The sequence below is a fragment of the Taudactylus pleione genome, unplaced genomic scaffold, assembly GCF_031769625.1.
Source record: "Taudactylus pleione unplaced genomic scaffold, aTauple2 ptg000117l, whole genome shotgun sequence".
Taxonomy (NCBI): Eukaryota; Metazoa; Chordata; class Amphibia; order Anura; family Myobatrachidae; genus Taudactylus; species Taudactylus pleione.
Window position 1 is genome coordinate 15051257 of NW_028284519.1, and position 19556 is coordinate 15070812.

At 36.0% G+C, this 19556-nt stretch overlaps 4 non-coding genes across 4 annotated transcripts; all 4 read right to left on the reverse strand.

Moving 5' to 3' along the window:
• Positions 1-653: 653 nt before the first annotated feature.
• Positions 654-725, reverse strand: TRNAD-GUC (transfer RNA aspartic acid (anticodon GUC)). The gene has a single exon. It is a non-coding gene; the product is annotated as a tRNA-Asp (tRNA).
• Positions 726-5469: 4744 nt separating this feature from the next.
• On the reverse strand, positions 5470-5541 carry TRNAD-GUC (transfer RNA aspartic acid (anticodon GUC)). The gene has a single exon. It is a non-coding gene; the product is annotated as a tRNA-Asp (tRNA).
• Positions 5542-6004: 463 nt separating this feature from the next.
• Positions 6005-6076, reverse strand: TRNAD-GUC (transfer RNA aspartic acid (anticodon GUC)). The gene has a single exon. It is a non-coding gene; the product is annotated as a tRNA-Asp (tRNA).
• Positions 6077-8145: 2069 nt separating this feature from the next.
• Positions 8146-8217, reverse strand: TRNAD-GUC (transfer RNA aspartic acid (anticodon GUC)). Its single transcript has one exon. It is a non-coding gene; the product is annotated as a tRNA-Asp (tRNA).
• Positions 8218-19556: the final 11339 nt, after the last annotated feature.

Consider the following 19556-nt stretch of genomic DNA (forward strand, 5'->3'; position numbering starts at 1 on the left):
ATGCAAGATTTTTTTCAAGTTGACATAATCCCTGGATTCAATTAAGATAAGGCATTTTTTTTATCTCAATGAAACAAAGTGAAACAGCAAGCAAAAAAAATAGATTAAAAGTTCAAAACTCCCTGTCGGGGAATTGAACCCCAGCCTCCCGCATGACAGGCGGAAACACTTCACACTATACTAACGAGGACTTACTTGGTCAATTTTTGGCAAAATAATATCAAAAAATATACCCAAAAAACATGTCATGGTTAGCTATCGAAATTTGTATGTCATTGGCCAAAGAGATTATATGCTACATTTTTTCAAGCTAATTTAAAACCCTAAAGAAATATTGAACCTATTATTTGGAAAATGAAAAGTCAGTAATATTGACAACATAATTTTACTCTTGCAATGCATAGCACTCTAAAGTGTATTCTCCTGCTCTAACCAAGCAGTGTATTGAATAACTATTTAATACTTTGATAAATATACCTAAAGCCAGGTCATGGGGACCTTGCAAACTGTACTTGTAGCACTTGCCATGAAGCTTACATGCAAGATTTTTTTCAAGTTGACATAAACCCTGGATTCAATTTGGATAAGGCATTTTTGTTATCTCAATGAAACAACGTGAAACAGCACACAGAAAAGAGATTAAAAGTTCAAAACTCCCCGTCGGGGAATTGAACCCCGGTCTCCCGCGTGACAGGCGGGGATACTCACCACTATACTAACGAGGACTTACTTGGTCAATTTTTGGCAAAATTTGATCAAAAAATATACCCAAAAAACATGTCATGGTTAGCTTTCGAAATGTGTATGTCATTGGCCAAAGAGATTATATGCTACATTTTTTCAAGCTAATTTAAAACCCTAAAGAAATATTTAACCTATTATTTGGAAAAAGAAAAGTCAGTAATATTGACAACATAATTTTACTCTTGCAATGCATAGCACTCTAAAGTCTTTTCTCCTGCTCTAACCAAGCAGTGTATTGAATCACTATTTATTACTTTGATAAATATACCCAAAACCAGGTCATGGGGACCTCCTAAATTCTACTTGTAGCACTGGCCATGAAGCTTACATGCAAGATTTTTTTCAAGTTGACATAATCCCTGGATTCAATTTAGATAAGGCATTTTTGTTATCTCAATGAAACAAAGTGAAACAGCATGCAAAAAAAGAGATTAAAAGTTCAAAACTCCCCATCGGGGAATTGAACCCCAGCTCCCGCATGACAGGCGGAGACACTTCACACTATACTAACGAGGACTTACTTGGTCAATTTTTGGCAAAATATGATCAAAAAATATACCCAAAAAACATGTCATGGTTAGCTATCGAAATTTGTATGTCATTGGCCAAAGAGATTATATGCTACATTTTTTCAAGCTAATTTAAAACCCTAAAGAAATATTTAAACTATTATTTGGCAAATGAAAAGTCAGTAATTTTGACAACATAATTTTACTCTTGCAATGCATAGCACTCTAAAGTCTTTTCTCCTGTTCTAACCAAGCAGTGTATTGAATCACTATTTATTACTTTGATAAATATACCCAAAACCAGGTCATGGGGACCTCGTAAATTCTACTTGTAGCACTGGCCATGAAGCTTACATGCAAGATTTTTTCAAGTTGACATAAACCCTGGATTCAATTTAGATAAGGCATTTTTGTTATCTCAATGAAACAAAGTGAAACAGCATGCAAAAAAAGTGATTGAAAGTTTTCAACTCCCAGTCGAGAAATCAAACCCCGGTCCTCTGCAGGTCAGGCGGGGATACTTCACACTATACTAACGAGGACTTACTTGGTCAATTTTTGGCAAAATATGATCAAAAAATATACCCAAAAAACATGTCATGGTTAGCTTTCGAAATGTGTATGTCATTGGCCAAAGAGATTATATGCTACATTTTTTCAAGCTAATTTAAAACCCTAAAGAAATATTTAACCTATTATTTGGAAAATGAAAAGTCAGTAATATTGACAACATAATTTTACTCTTGCAATGCATAGCACTCTAAAGTCTTTTCTTCTGCTCTAACCAAGCAGTGTATTGAATCACTATTTATTACTTTGATAAATATACCCAAAACCAGGTCATGGGGACCTCGCAAACTGTACTTGTAGCACTGGCCATGAAGCTTACATGCAAGCTTTTTTTCAAGTTGACATAAACCCTGGATTCAATTTAGATAAGGCATTTTTGTTATCTCAATGAAACAAAGTGAAACAGCATGCAAAAAAAGAGATTAAAAGTTCAAAACTCCCCATCGGGGAATTGAACCCCAGCTCCCGCATGACAGGCGGAGACACTTCACACTATACTAACGAGGACTTACTTGGTCAATTTTTGGCAAAATATGATCAAAAAATATACCCAAAAAACATGTCATGGTTAGCTATCGAAATTTGTATGTCATTGGCCAAAGAGATTATATGCTACATTTTTTCAAGCTAATTTAAAACCCTAAAGAAATATTTAAACTATTATTTGGCAAATGAAAAGTCAGTAATTTTGACAACATAATTTTACTCTTGCAATGCATAGCACTCTAAAGTCTTTTCTCCTGCTCTAACCAAGCAGTGTATTGAATCACTATTTATTACTTTGATAAATATAACCAAAACCAGGTCGTGGGGACCTCGTAAATTCTACTTGTAGCACTGGCCATGAAGCTTACATGCAAGATTTTTTCAAGTTGACATAAACCCTGGATTCAATTTAGATACGGCATTTTTGTTATCTCAATGAAACAAAGTGAAACAGCATGCAAAAAAAGTGATTGAAAGTTCAAAACTCCCAGTCGAGAAATCAAACCCTGGTCCTCTGCAGGTCAGGCGGGGATACTTCACACTATACTAACGAGGACTTACTTGGTCAATTTTTGGCAAAATATGATCAAAAAATATACCCAAAAAACATGTCATGGTTAGCTATCGAAATTTGTATGTCATTGGCCAAAGAGATTATATGCTACATTTTTTCAAGCTAATTTAAAACCCTAAAGAAATATTTAAACTATTATTTGGCAAATGAAAAGTCAGTAATTTTGACAACATAATTTTACTCTTGCAATGCATAGCACTCTAAAGTCTTTTCTCCTGCTCTAACCAAGCAGTGTATTGAATCACTATTTATTACTTTGATAAATATACCCAAAACCAGGTCATGGGGACCTCGTAAATTCTACTTGTAGCACTGGCCATGAAGCTTACATGCAAGATTTTTTCAAGTTGACATAAACCCTGGATTCAATTTAGATAAGGCATTTTTGTTATCTCAATGAAACAAAGTGAAACAGCATGCAAAAAAAGTGATTGAAAGTTTTCAACTCCCAGTCGAGAAATCAAACCCCGGTCCTCTGCAGGTCAGGCGGGGATACTTCACACTATACTAACGAGGACTTACTTGGTCAATTTTTGGCAAAATATGATCAAAAAATATACCCAAAAAACATGTCATGGTTAGCTTTCGAAATGTGTATGTCATTGGCCAAAGAGATTATATGCTACATTTTTTCAAGCTAATTTAAAACCCTAAAGAAATATTTAACCTATTATTTGGAAAATGAAAAGTCAGTAATATTGACAACATAATTTTACTCTTGCAATGCATAGCACTCTAAAGTCTTTTCTTCTGCTCTAACCAAGCAGTGTATTGAATCACTATTTATTACTTTGATAAATATACCCAAAACCAGGTCATGGGGACCTCGCAAACTGTACTTGTAGCACTGGCCATGAAGCTTACATGCAAGCTTTTTTTCAAGTTGACATAAACCCTGGATTCAATTTAGATAAGGCATTTTTGTTATCTCAATGAAACAAAGTGAAACAGCATGCAAAAAAAGAGATTAAAAGTTCAAAACTCCCCATCGGGGAATTGAACCCCAGCTCCCGCATGACAGGCGGAGACACTTCACACTATACTAACGAGGACTTACTTGGTCAATTTTTGGCAAAATATGATCAAAAAATATACCCAAAAATCATGTCATGGTTAGCTATCGAAATTTGTATGTCATTGGCCAAAGAGATTATATGCTACATTTTTTCAAGCTAATTTAAAACCCTAAAGAAATATTTAAACTATTATTTGGCAAATGAAAAGTCAGTAATTTTGACAACATAATTTTACTCTTGCAATGCATAGCACTCTAAAGTCTTTTCTCCTGCTCTAACCAAGCAGTGTATTGAATCACTATTTATTAATTTGATAAATATAACCAAAACCAGGTCGTGGGGACCTCGTAAATTCTACTTGTAGCACTGGCCATGAAGCTTACATGCAAGATTTTTTCAAGTTGACATAAACCCTGGATTCAATTTAGATAAGGCATTTTTGTTATCTCAATGAAACAAAGTGAAACAGCATGCAAAAAAAGTGATTGAAAGTTCAAAACTCCCAGTCGAGAAATCAAACCCTGGTCCTCTGCAGGTCAGGCGGGGATACTTCACACTATACTAACGAGGACTTACTTGGTCAATTTTTGGCAAAATATGATCAAAAAATATACCCAAAAAACAAGTCATGGTTAGCTATCGAAATGTGTATGTCATTGGCCAAAGAGATTATATGCTACAATTTTTCAAGCTAATTTAAAACCCTAAAGAAATATTTAACCTATTATTTGGAAAATGAAAAGTCAGTAATATTGACAACATAATTTTACTCTTGCAATGCATAGCACTCTAAAGTCTTTTCTCCTGCTCTAACCAAGCAGTGTATTGAATCACTATTTATTACTTTGATAAATATACCCAAAACCAGGTCATGGGGACCTCCTAAATTCTACTTGTAGCACTGGCCATGAAGCTTACATGCAAGATTTTTTTCAAGTTGACATAATCCCTGGATTCAATTTAGATAAGGCATTTTTGTTATCTCAATGAAACAAAGTGAAACAGCATGCAAAAAAAGAGATTAAAAGTTCAAAACTCCCTATCGGGGAATTGAACCCCAGCCTCCCGCATGACAGGCGGAAACACTTCACACTATACTAACGAGGACTTACTTGGTCAATTTTTGGCAAAATAATATCAAAAAATATACCCAAAAAACATGTCATGGTTAGCTATCGAAATTTGTATGTCATTGGCCAAAGAGATTATATGCTACATTTTTTCAAGCTAATTTAAAACCCTAAAGAAATATTTAACCTATTATTTGGAAAATGAAAAGTCAGTAATATTGACAACATAATTTTACTCTTGCAATGCATAGCACTCTAAAGTCTATTCTCCTGCTCTAACCAAGCAGTGTATTGAATAACTATTTATTACTTTGATAAATATACCTAAAGCCAGGTCATGGGGACCTTGCAAACTGTACTTGTAGCACTGGCCATGAAGCTTACATGCAAGATTTTTTTCAAGTTGACATAAACCCTGGATTCAATTTGGATAAGGCATTTTTGTTATCTCAATGAAACAACGTGAAACAGCACACAGAAAAGAGATTAAAAGTTCAAAACTCCCCGTCGGGGAATTGAACCCCGGTCTCCAGCGTGACAGGCGGGGATACTCACCACTATACTAACGAGGACTTACTTGGTCAATTTTTGGCAAAATTTGATCAAAAAATATACCCAAAAAACATGTCATGGTTAGCTTTCGAAATGTGTATGTCATTGGCCAAAGAGATTATATGCTACATTTTTTCAAGCTAATTTAAAACCCTAAAGAAATATTTAACCTATTATTTGGAAAATGAAAAGTCAGTAATATTGACAACATAATTTTACTCTTGCAATGCATAGCACTCTAAAGTCTTTTCTCCTGCTCTAACCAAGCAGTGTATTGAATCACTATTTATTACTTTGATAAATATACCCAAAACCAGGTCATGGGGACCTCGCAAACTGTACTTGTATCACTGGCCATGAAGCTTACATGCAAGCTTTTTTTCAAGTTGACATAAACCCTGGATTCAATTTGGATAAGGCATTTTTGTTATCTCAATGAAACAACCTGAAACAGCACACAGAAAAGAGATTAAAAGTTCAAAACTCCCCGTCGGGGAATTGAACCCCGGTCTCCCGCGTGACAGGCGGAGATACTCACCACTATACTAACGAGGACTTACTTGGTCAAATTTTGGCAAAATTTGTTCAAAAAATATACCCAAAAAACATGTCATGGTTAGCTTTCGAAATGTGTATGTCATTGGCCAAAGAGATTATATGCTACATTTTTTCAAGCTAATTTAAAACCCTAAAGAAATATTTAACCTATTATTTGGAAAAAGAAAAGTCAGTAATATTGACAACATAATTTTACTCTTGCAATGCATAGCACTCTAAAGTCTTTTCTCCTGCTCTAACCAAGCAGTGTATTGAATCACTATTTATTACTTTGATAAATATACCCAAAACCAGGTCATGGGGACCTCCTAAATTCTACTTGTAGCACTGGCCATGAAGCTTACATGCAAGATTTTTTTCAAGTTGACATAATCCCTGGATTCAATTTAGATAAGGCATTTTTGTTATCTCAATGAAACAAAGTGAAACAGCATGCAAAAAAAGAGATTAAAAGTTCAAAACTCCCCATCGGGGAATTGAACCCCAGCTCCCGCATGACAGGCGGAGACACTTCACACTATACTAACGAGGACTTACTTGGTCAATTTTTGGCAAAATATGATCAAAAAATATACCCAAAAAACATGTCATGGTTAGCTATCGAAATTTGTATGTCATTGGCCAAAGAGATTATATGCTACATTTTTTCAAGCTAATTTAAAACCCTAAAGAAATATTTAAACTATTATTTGGCAAATGAAAAGTCAGTAATTTTGACAACATAATTTTACTCTTGCAATGCATAGCACTCTAAAGTCTTTTCTCCTGCTCTAACCAAGCAGTGTATTGAATCACTATTTATTACTTTGATAAATATACCCAAAACCAGGTCGTGGGGACCTCGTAAATTCTACTTGTAGCACTGGCCATGAAGCTTACATGCAAGATTTTTTCAAGTTGACATAAACCCTGGATTCAATTTAGATAAGGCATTTTTGTTATCTCAATGAAACAAAGTGAAACAGCATGCAAAAAAAGTGATTGAAAGTTCAAAACTCCCAGTCGAGAAATCAAACCCTGGTCCTCTGCAGGTCAGGTGGGGATACTTCACACTATACTAACGAGGACTTACTTGGTCAATTTTTGGCAAAATATGATCAAAAAATATACCCAAAAAACAAGTCATGGTTAGCTATCGAAATGTGTATGTCATTGGCCAAAGAGATTATATGCTACAATTTTTCAAGCTAATTTAAAACCCTAAAGAAATATTTACCCTATTATTTGGAAAATGAAAAGTCAGTAATATTGACAACATAATTTTACTCTTGCAATGCATAGCACTCTAAAGTCTTTTCTCCTGCTCTAACCAAGCAGTGTATTGAATCACAATTTATTACTTTGATAAATATACCCAAAACCAGGTCATGGGGACCTCCTAAATTCTACTTGTAGCACTGGCCATGAAGCTTACATGCAAGATTTTTTTCAAGTTGACATAATCCCTGGATTCAATTTAGATAAGGCATTTTTGTTATCTCAATGAAACAAAGTGAAACAGCATGCAAAAAAAGAGATTAAAAGTTCAAAACTCCCCATCGGGGAATTGAACCCCAGCCTCCCGCATGACAGGCGGAAACACTTCACACTATACTAACGAGGACTTACTTGGTCAATTTTTGGCAAAATAATATCAAAAAATATACCCAAAAAACATGTCATGGTTAGCTATCGAAATTTGTATGTCATTGGCCAAAGAGATTATATGCTACATTTTTTCAAGCTAATTTAAAACCCTAAAGAAATATTTAACCTATTATTTGGAAAATGAAAAGTCAGTAATATTGACAACATAATTTTACTCTTGCAATGCATAGCACTCTAAAGTCTATTCTCCTGCTCTAACCAAGCAGTGTATTGAATAACTATTTATTACTTTGATAAATATACCTAAAGCCAGGTCATGGGGACCTTGCAAACTGTACTTGTAGCACTGGCAATGAAGCTTACATGCAAGATTTTTTTCAAGTTGACATAAACCCTGGATTCAATTTGGATAAGGCATTTTTGTTATCTCAATGAAACAACGTGAAACAGCACACAGAAAAGAGATTAAAAGTTCAAAACTCCCCGTCGGGGAATTGAACCCCGGTCTCCCGCGTGACAGGCGGGGATACTCACCACTATACTAACGAGGACCTACTTGGTCAATTTTTGGCAAAATTTGATCAAAAAATATACCCAAAAAACATGTCATGGTTAGCTTTCGAAATGTGTATGTCATTGGCCAAAGAGATTATATGCTACATTTTTTCAAGCTAATTTAAAACCCTAAAGAAATATTTAACCTATTATTTGGAAAATGAAAAGTCAGTAATATTGACAACATAATTTTACTCTTGCAATGCATAGCACTCTAAAGTCTTTTCTCCTGCTCTAACCAAGCAGTGTATTGAATCACTATTTATTACTTTGATAAATATACCCAAAACCAGGTCATGGGGACCTCGCAAACTGTACTTGTAGCACTGGCCATAAAGCTTACATGCAAGATTTTTTCAAGTTGACATAAACCCTGGATTCAATTTAGATAAGGCATTTTTGTTATCTCAATGAAACAAAGTGAAACAGCATGCAAAAAAAGAGATTGAAAGTTCAAAACTCCCAGTCGAGAAATCAAACCCCGGTCCTCTGCAGGTCTAGCGGGGATACTTCACACTATACTAACGAGGACTTACTTGGTCAATTTTTGGCAAAACATGATCAAAAAATATACCTAAAAAACATGTCATGGTTAGCTATCGAAATGTGTATGTCATTGGCCAAAGAGATTATATGCTACAATTTTTCAAGCTAATTTAAAACCCTAAAGAAATATTTAACCTATTATTTGGAAAATGAAAAGTCAGTAATATTGACAACATAATTTTACTCTTGCAATGCATAGCACTCTAAAGTCTTTTCTCCTGCTCTAACCAAGCAGTGTATTGAATCACTATTTATTACTTTGATAAATATACCCAAAACCAGGTCATGGGGACCTCGTAAATTCTACTTGTAGCACTGGCCATGAAGCTTACATGCAAGATTTTTTCAAGTTGACATAAACCCTGGATTCAATTTAGATAAGGCATTTTTGTTATCTCAATGAAACAAAGTGAAACAGCATGCAAAAAAAGTGATTGAAAGTTCACAACTCCCAGTCGAGAAATCAAACCCCGGTCCTCTGCAGGTCAGGCGGGGATACTTCACACTATACTAACGAGGACTTACTTGGTCAATTTTTGGCAAAATATGATCAAAAAATATACCCAAAAAACATGTCATGGTTAGCTATCGAAATGTGTATGTCATTGGCCAAATAGATTATATGCTACAATTTTTCAAGTTAATTTAAAACCCTAAAGAAATATTTAACCTATTATTTGGAAAATGAAAAGTCAGTAATATTGACAACATAATTTTACTCTTGCAATGCATAGCACTCTAAAGTCTTTTCTCCTGCTCTAACCAAGCAGTGTATTGAATCACTATTTATTACTTTGATAAATATACCCAAAACCAGGTCATGGGGACCTCGTAAATTCTACTTGTAGCACTGGCCATGAAGCTTACATGCAAGATTTTTTTAAGGGGAAGGTTTTGTCAAGTAGACAAAACAAAAAAGAGAAAACCTCTTTTTGGGGGCACTCTTGTGTAATTGTTGGTTATATTAAAAGAAGGTATTTTATTAGATATGCATTAAAAAGATACAAACATAAACACATAGAAAAACATGCAAAACAAAAATACAAGGAAAGAGCATAAATATAAAGGACTTTTCTGTATTATCTTAGTTACAAATAAACAAGAAATCTCTATCAATATTGACAGTGGGGAAATGTCCCCAGAATTAAGTCCTTAATGGTTGGGCGAAAGTTTTTTTGTGTAAATAGCACCTCTGCTCCAGATGCAGGTGCTTAGTACAATTTTAATAAAGGCACATATATAAAGATAAATATAATACGTATATCTTCAATTTTCACAGGTAATCAGAGAAAGTGAGATCATGTATAATCAGAGACGGACCTGTTAGCAAATTAGATGATCTTAATAGGGTGGTGTTTATAGTATCAGATATTATTATGCCCTTAAATGCGTAGCATATAAATCAACATATATTTATATCAGGAAACAGTGGTCTCGACCATAAATTTTCCTGATGAACAGATAATATATGTCCTTTAGTAATATCACAGGTGATTCCACAGGTATCAAAAGAGAAAATGCACTGAAATCAAGAGCCTATAATGAACTCACATATAGCTCATTTTTGACAGTACCAGGTTTTCCATATTGTATTTTAAATACAGATCCTATACAGGTTATAAAAAGCACAAGTGATCTTCAAAAGAATCTATCTATGATGACAGGTTTTATCCAAGCTCAGATGCTACATAGATATCGTGTAATATCACATGTGCATCTATGACAGTGCCATGTTTTCCAATATTTCTGTTTTTTGCAGATGGTCACCTTGTTTAAATAAAAGTGGGTTTTCTAGACAGCTGTTTAGCCACAATAATATAGAAAGGTCTGCAAAGAGTAACAGTACCAGGTTTTCTGATTAAACACTAATAATGATTACTTAGAGTAAACACATAGTATACACATCTCTAATAATTCTTCAAAATATCATTACATATTATTTCAATAATTTATAAAGAAATAGCAGAATTGGCACATCTCCTCCAGTGATTGTGAATGTCTGGATATATTATTAGATACCTTGATAACAGATTGCCTGACACCTAAATTCCAACTGCTTCTGCTTCTATCCCGTGTGGATACTAATTCCAGAGAACGGGAGGTGAGAGAGCAGCTGGTAGGGCAGACAGAGGTAAAGTACAGAGACGCTTCTGCTGTCGGGATTTGCTATCGTCCACCACCCTGTTGTTAGAAAAACATTGCAGGGCGGTCAGGGCGGTGCGCTTCCAGATGAGAGAGCGTTGAAGAGAGAGTGTACCTGTATAGATGTGTTGTAATGGGTTGATCTCGGCAGCTGATTCCTGCAGTGGTGGTGCCTGTTGCCGGGACTCGTGTGCACACCACGAGTACCCGGAAGTGACGTGGGTATAAGAAATCTCTATCAATATTGACAGTGGGGAAATGTCCCCAGAATTAAGTCCTTAATGGTTGGGCGAAAGTTTTTTTGTGTAAATAGCACCTCTGCTCCAGATGCAGGTGCTTAGTACAATTTTAATAAAGGCACATATATAAAGATAAATATAATACGTATATCTTCAATTTTCACAGGTAATCAGAGAAAGTGAGATCATGTATAATCAGAGACGGACCTGTTAGCAAATTAGATGATCTTAATAGGGTGGTGTTTATAGTATCAGATATTATTATGCCCTTAAATGCGTAGCATATAAATCAACATATATTTATATCAGGAAACAGTGGTCTCGACCATAAATTTTCCTGATGAACAGATAATATATGTCCTTTAGTAATATCACAGGTGATTCCACAGGTATCAAAAGAGAAAATGCACTGAAATCAAGAGCCTATAATGAACTCACATATAGCTCATTTTTGACAGTACCAGGTTTTCCATATTGTATTTTAAATACAGATCCTATACAGGTTATAAAAAGCACAAGTGATCTTCAAAAGAATCTATCTATGATGACAGGTTTTATCCAAGCTCAGATGCTACATAGATATCGTGTAATATCACATGTGCATCTATGACAGTGCCATGTTTTCCAATATTTCTGTTTTTTGCAGATGGTCACCTTGTTTAAATAAAAGTGGGTTTTCTAGACAGCTGTTTAGCCACAATAATATAGAAAGGTCTGCAAAGAGTAACAGTACCAGGTTTTCTGATTAAACACTAATAATGATTACTTAGAGTAAACACATAGTATACACATCTCTAATAATTCTTCAAAATATCATTACATATTATTTCAATAATTTATAAAGAAATAGCAGAATTGGCACATCTCCTCCAGTGATTGTGAATGTCTGGATATATTATTAGATACCTTGATAACAGATTGCCTGACACCTAAATTCCAACTGCTTCTGCTTCTATCCCGTGTGGATACTAATTCCAGAGAACGGGAGGTGAGAGAGCAGCTGGTAGGGCAGACAGAGGTAAAGTACAGAGACGCTTCTGCTGTCGGGATTTGCTATCGTCCACCACCCTGTTGTTAGAAAAACATTGCAGGGCGGTCAGGGCGGTGCGCTTCCGGATGAGAGAGCGTTGAAGAGAGAGTGTACCTGTATAGATGTGTTGTAATGGGTTGATCTCGGCAGCTGATTCCTGCAGTGGTGGTGCCTGTTGCCGGGACTCGTGTGCACACCACGAGTACCCGGAAGTGACGTGGGTATAAGAAATCTCTATCAATATTGACAGTGGGGAAATGTCCCCAGAATTAAGTCCTTAATGGTTGGGCGAAAGTTTTTTTGTGTAAATAGCACCTCTGCTCCAGATGCAGGTGCTTAGTACAATTTTAATAAAGGCACATATATAAAGATAAATATAATACGTATATCTTCAATTTTCACAGGTAATCAGAGAAAGTGAGATCATGTATAATCAGAGACGGACCTGTTAGCAAATTAGATGATCTTAATAGGGTGGTGTTTATAGTATCAGATATTATTATGCCCTTAAATGCGTAGCATATAAATCAACATATATTTATATCAGGAAACAGTGGTCTCGACCATAAATTTTCCTGATGAACAGATAATATATGTCCTTTAGTAATATCACAGGTGATTCCACAGGTATCAAAAGAGAAAATGCACTGAAATCAAGAGCCTATAATGAACTCACATATAGCTCATTTTTGACAGTACCAGGTTTTCCATATTGTATTTTAAATACAGATCCTATACAGGTTATAAAAAGCACAAGTGATCTTCAAAAGAATCTATCTATGATGACAGGTTTTATCCAAGCTCAGATGCTACATAGATATCGTGTAATATCACATGTGCATCTATGACAGTGCCATGTTTTCCAATATTTCTGTTTTTTGCAGATGGTCACCTTGTTTAAATAAAAGTGGGTTTTCTAGACAGCTGTTTAGCCACAATAATATAGAAAGGTCTGCAAAGAGTAACAGTACCAGGTTTTCTGATTAAACACTAATAATGATTACTTAGAGTAAACACATAGTATACACATCTCTAATAATTCTTCAAAATATCATTACATATTATTTCAATAATTTATAAAGAAATAGCAGAATTGGCACATCTCCTCCAGTGATTGTGAATGTCTGGATATATTATTAGATACCTTGATAACAGATTGCCTGACACCTAAATTCCAACTGCTTCTGCTTCTATCCCGTGTGGATACTAATTCCAGAGAACGGGAGGTGAGAGAGCAGCTGGTAGGGCAGACAGAGGTAAAGTACAGAGACGCTTCTGCTGTCGGGATTTGCTATCGTCCACCACCCTGTTGTTAGAAAAACATTGCAGGGCGGTCAGGGCGGTGCGCTTCCGGATGAGAGAGCGTTGAAGAGAGAGTGTACCTGTATAGATGTGTTGTAATGGGTTGATCTCGGCAGCTGATTCCTGCAGTGGTGGTGCCTGTTGCCGGGACTCGTGTGCACACCACGAGTACCCGGAAGTGACGTGGGTATAAGAAATCTCTATCAATATTGACAGTGGGGAAATGTCCCCAGAATTAAGTCCTTAATGGTTGGGCGAAAGTTTTTTTGTGTAAATAGCACCTCTGCTCCAGATGCAGGTGCTTAGTACAATTTTAATAAAGGCACATATATAAAGATAAATATAATACGTATATCTTCAATTTTCACAGGTAATCAGAGAAAGTGAGATCATGTATAATCAGAGACGGACCTGTTAGCAAATTAGATGATCTTAATAGGGTGGTGTTTATAGTATCAGATATTATTATGCCCTTAAATGCGTAGCATATAAATCAACATATATTTATATCAGGAAACAGTGGTCTCGACCATAAATTTTCCTGATGAACAGATAATATATGTCCTTTAGTAATATCACAGGTGATTCCACAGGTATCAAAAGAGAAAATGCACTGAAATCAAGAGCCTATAATGAACTCACATATAGCTCATTTTTGACAGTACCAGGTTTTCCATATTGTATTTTAAATACAGATCCTATACAGGTTATAAAAAGCACAAGTGATCTTCAAAAGAATCTATCTATGATGACAGGTTTTATCCAAGCTCAGATGCTACATAGATATCGTGTAATATCACATGTGCATCTATGACAGTGCCATGTTTTCCAATATTTCTGTTTTTTGCAGATGGTCACCTTGTTTAAATAAAAGTGGGTTTTCTAGACAGCTGTTTAGCCACAATAATATAGAAAGGTCTGCAAAGAGTAACAGTACCAGGTTTTCTGATTAAACACTAATAATGATTACTTAGAGTAAACACATAGTATACACATCTCTAATAATTCTTCAAAATATCATTACATATTATTTCAATAATTTATAAAGAAATAGCAGAATTGGCACATCTCCTCCAGTGATTGTGAATGTCTGGATATATTATTAGATACCTTGATAACAGATTGCCTGACACCTAAATTCCAACTGCTTCTGCTTCTATCCCGTGTGGATACTAATTCCAGAGAACGGGAGGTGAGAGAGCAGCTGGTAGGGCAGACAGAGGTAAAGTACAGAGACGCTTCTGCTGTCGGGATTTGCTATCGTCCACCACCCTGTTGTTAGAAAAACATTGCAGGGCGGTCAGGGCGGTGCGCTTCCAGATGAGAGAGCGTTGAAGAGAGAGTGTACCTGTATAGATGTGTTGTAATGGGTTGATCTCGGCAGCTGATTCCTGCAGTGGTGGTGCCTGTTGCCGGGACTCGTGTGCACACCACGAGTACCCGGAAGTGACGTGGGTATAAGAAATCTCTATCAATATTGACAGTGGGGAAATGTCCCCAGAATTAAGTCCTTAATGGTTGGGCGAAAGTTTTTTTGTGTAAATAGCACCTCTGCTCCAGATGCAGGTGCTTAGTACAATTTTAATAAAGGCACATATATAAAGATAAATATAATACGTATATCTTCAATTTTCACAGGTAATCAGAGAAAGTGAGATCATGTATAATCAGAGACGGACCTGTTAGCAAATTAGATGATCTTAATAGGGTGGTGTTTATAGTATCAGATATTATTATGCCCTTAAATGCGTAGCATATAAATCAACATATATTTATATCAGGAAACAGTGGTCTCGACCATAAATTTTCCTGATGAACAGATAATATATGTCCTTTAGTAATATCACAGGTGATTCCACAGGTATCAAAAGAGAAAATGCACTGAAATCAAGAGCCTATAATGAACTCACATATAGCTCATTTTTGACAGTACCAGGTTTTCCATATTGTATTTTAAATACAGATCCTATACAGGTTATAAAAAGCACAAGTGATCTTCAAAAGAATCTATCTATGATGACAGGTTTTATCCAAGCTCAGATGCTACATAGATATCGTGTAATATCACATGTGCATCTATGACAGTGCCATGTTTTCCAATATTTCTGTTTTTTGCAGATGGTCACCTTGTTTAAATAAAAGTGGGTTTTCTAGACAGCTGTTTAGCCACAATAATATAGAAAGGTCTGCAAAGAGTAACAGTACCAGGTTTTCTGATTAAACACTAATAATGATTACTTAGAGTAAACACATAGTATACACATCTCTAATAATTCTTCAAAATATCATTACATATTATTTCAATAATTTATAAAGAAATAGCAGAATTGGCACATCTCCTCCAGTGATTGTGAATGTCTGGATATATTATTAGATACCTTGATAACAGATTGCCTGACACCTAAATTCCAACTGCTTCTGCTTCTATCCCGTGTGGATACTAATTCCAGAGAACGGGAGGTGAGAGAGCAGCTGGTAGGGCAGACAGAGGTAAAGTACAGAGACGCTTCTGCTGTCGGGATTTGCTATCGTCCACCACCCTGTTGTTAGAAAAACATTGCAGGGCGGTCAGGGCGGTGCGCTTCCAGATGAGAGAGCGTTGAAGAGAGAGTGTACCTGTATAGATGTGTTGTAATGGGTTGATCTCGGCAGCTGATTCCTGCAGTGGTGGTGCCTGTTGCCGGGACTCGTGTGCGCACCACGAGTACCCGGAAGTGACGTGGGTATGATGCGCGTTTCGCCCCTGCTGGGCTTGATCACATACAGCCTGTATGTGATCAAGCCCAGCAGGGGCGAAACGCGCGTCATACCCACGTCACTTCCGGGTACTCGTGGTGCGCACACGAGTCCCGGCAACAGGCACCACCACTGCAGGAATCAGCTGCCGAGATCAACCCATTACAACACATCTATACAGGTACACTCTCTCTTCAACGCTCTCTCATCCGGAAGCGCACCGCCCTGACCGCCCTGCAATGTTTTTCTAACAACAGGGTGGTGGACGATAGCAAATCCCGACAGCAGAAGCGTCTCTGTACTTTACCTCTGTCTGCCCTACCAGCTGCTCTCTCACCTCCCGTTCTCTGGAATTAGTATCCACACGGGATAGAAGCAGAAGCAGTTGGAATTTAGGTGTCAGGCAATCTGTTATCAAGGTATCTAATAATATATCCAGACATTCACAATCACTGGAGGAGATGTGCCAATTCTGCTATTTCTTTATAAATTATTGAAATAATATGTAATGATATTTTGAAGAATTATTAGAGATGTGTATACTATGTGTTTACTCTAAGTAATCATTATTAGTGTTTAATCAGAAAACCTGGTACTGTTACTCTTTGCAGACCTTTCTATATTATTGTGGCTAAACAGCTGTCTAGAAAACCCACTTTTATTTAAACAAGGTGACCATCTGCAAAAAACAGAAATATTGGCAAACATGGCACTGTCATAGATGCACATGTGATATTACACAATATCTATGTAGCATCTGAGCTTGGATAAAACCTGTCATCATAGATAGATTCTTTTGAAGATCACTTGTGCTTTTTATAACCTGTATAGGATCTGTATTTAAAATACAATATGGAAAACCTGGTACTGTCAAAAATGAGCTATATGTGAGTTCATTATAGGCTCTTGATTTCAGTGCATTTTCTCTTTTGATACCTGTGGAATCACCTGTGATATTACTAAAGGACATATATTATCTGTTCATCAGGAAAATTTATGGTCGAGACCACTGTTTCCTGATATAAATATATGTTGATTTATATGCTACGCATTTAAGGGCATAATAATATCTGATACTATAAACACCACCCTATTAAGATCATCTAATTTGCTAACAGGTCCGTCTCTGATTATACATGATCTCACTTTCTCTGATTACCTGTGAAAATTGAAGATATACGTATTATATTTATCTTTATATATGTGCCTTTATTAAAATTGTACTAAGCACCTGCATCTGGAGCAGAGGTGCTATTTACACAAAAAAACTTTCGCCCAACCATTAAGGACTTAATTCTGGGGACATTTCCCCACTGTCAATATTGATAGAGATTTCTTATACCCACGTCACTTCCGGGTACTCGTGGTGCGCACACGAGTCCCGGCAACAGGCACCACCACTGCAAGAATCAGCTGCCGAGATCAACCCATTACAACACATCTATACAGGTACACTCTCTCTTCAACGCTCTCTCATCCGGAAGCACACCGCCCTGACTGCCCTGCAATGTTTTTCTAACAACAGGGTGGTGGACGATAGCAAATCCCGACAGCAGAAGCGTCTCTGTACTTTACCTCTGTCTGCCCTACCAGCTGCTCTCTCACCTCCCGTTCTCTGGAATTAGTATCCACACGGGATAGAAGCAGAAGCAGTTGGAATTTAGGTGTCAGGCAATCTGTTATCAAGGTATCTAATAATATATCCAGACATTCACAATCACTGGAGGAGATGTGCCAATTCTGCTATTTCTTTATAAATTATTGAAATAATATGTAATGATATTTTGAAGAATTATTAGAGATGTGTATACTATGTGTTTACTCTAAGTAATCATTATTAGTGTTTAATCAGAAAACCTGGTACTGTTACTCTTTGCAGACCTTTCTATATTATTGTGGCTAAACAGCTGTCTAGAAAACCCACTTTTATTTAAACAAGGTGACCATCTGCAAAAAACAGAAATATTGGAAAACATGGCACTGTCATAGATGCACATGTGATATTACACGATATCTATGTAGCATCTGAGCTTGGATAAAACCTGTCATCATAGATAGATTCTTTTGAAGATCACTTGTGCTTTTTATAACCTGTATAGGATCTGTATTTAAAATACAATATGGAAAACCTGGTACTGTCAAAAATGAGCTATATGTGAGTTCATTATAGGCTCTTGATTTCAGTGCATTTTCTCTTTTGATACCTGTGGAATCACCTGTGATATTACTAAAGGACATATATTATCTGTTCATCAGGAAAATTTATGGTCGAGACCACTGTTTCCTGATATAAATATATGTTGATTTATATGCTACGCATTTAAGGGCATAATAATATCTGATACTATAAACACCACCCTATTAAGATCATCTAATTTGCTAACAGGTCCGTCTCTGATTATACATGATCTCACTTTCTCTGATTACCTGTGAAAATTGAAGATATACGTATTATATTTATCTTTATATATGTGCCTTTATTAAAATTGTACTAAGCACCTGCATCTGGAGCAGAGGTGCTATTTACACAAAAAAACTTTCGCCCAACCATTAAGGACTTAATTCTGGGGACATTTCCCCACTGTCAATATTGATAGAGATTTCTTGTTTATTTGTAACTAAGATAATACAGAAAAGTCCTTTATATTTATGCTCTTTCCTTGTATTTTTGTTTTGCATGTTTTTCTATGTGTTTATGTTTGTATCTTTTTAATGCATATCTAATAAAATACCTTCTTTTAATATAACCAACAATTACACAAGAGTGCCCCCAAAAAGAGGTTTTCTCTTTTTTGTTTTGTCTACTTGACAAAACCTTCCCCTTAAAATCGATTAATATAAGCCCTGGGGAGCACCACCAACATCTTAAGACTTAACTTGGCACTGTTCTGTCAACAATTATTTAGACATGTTGGTAAGCGATATACTAAGCAAAGTACTGAATATATAGAAAATAAGAAGTTTGGTGCAGGTATTCTCTCCCTCTCTCTAATGCAAGATTTTTTTCAAGTTGACATAATCCCTGGATTCAATTAAGATAAGGCATTTTTTTTATCTCAATGAAACAAAGTGAAACAGCATGCAAAAAAAATAGATTAAAAGTTCAAAACTCCCCGTCGGGGAATTGAACCCCAGCCTCCAGCATGACAGGCGGAAACACTTCACACTATACTAACGAGGACTTACTTGGTCAATTTTTGGCAAAATAATATCAAAAAATATACCCAAAAAACATGTCATGGTTAGCTATCGAAATTTGTATGTCATTGGCCAAAGAGATTATATGCTACATTTTTTCAAGCTAATTTAAAACCCTAAAGAAATATTTAACCTATTATTT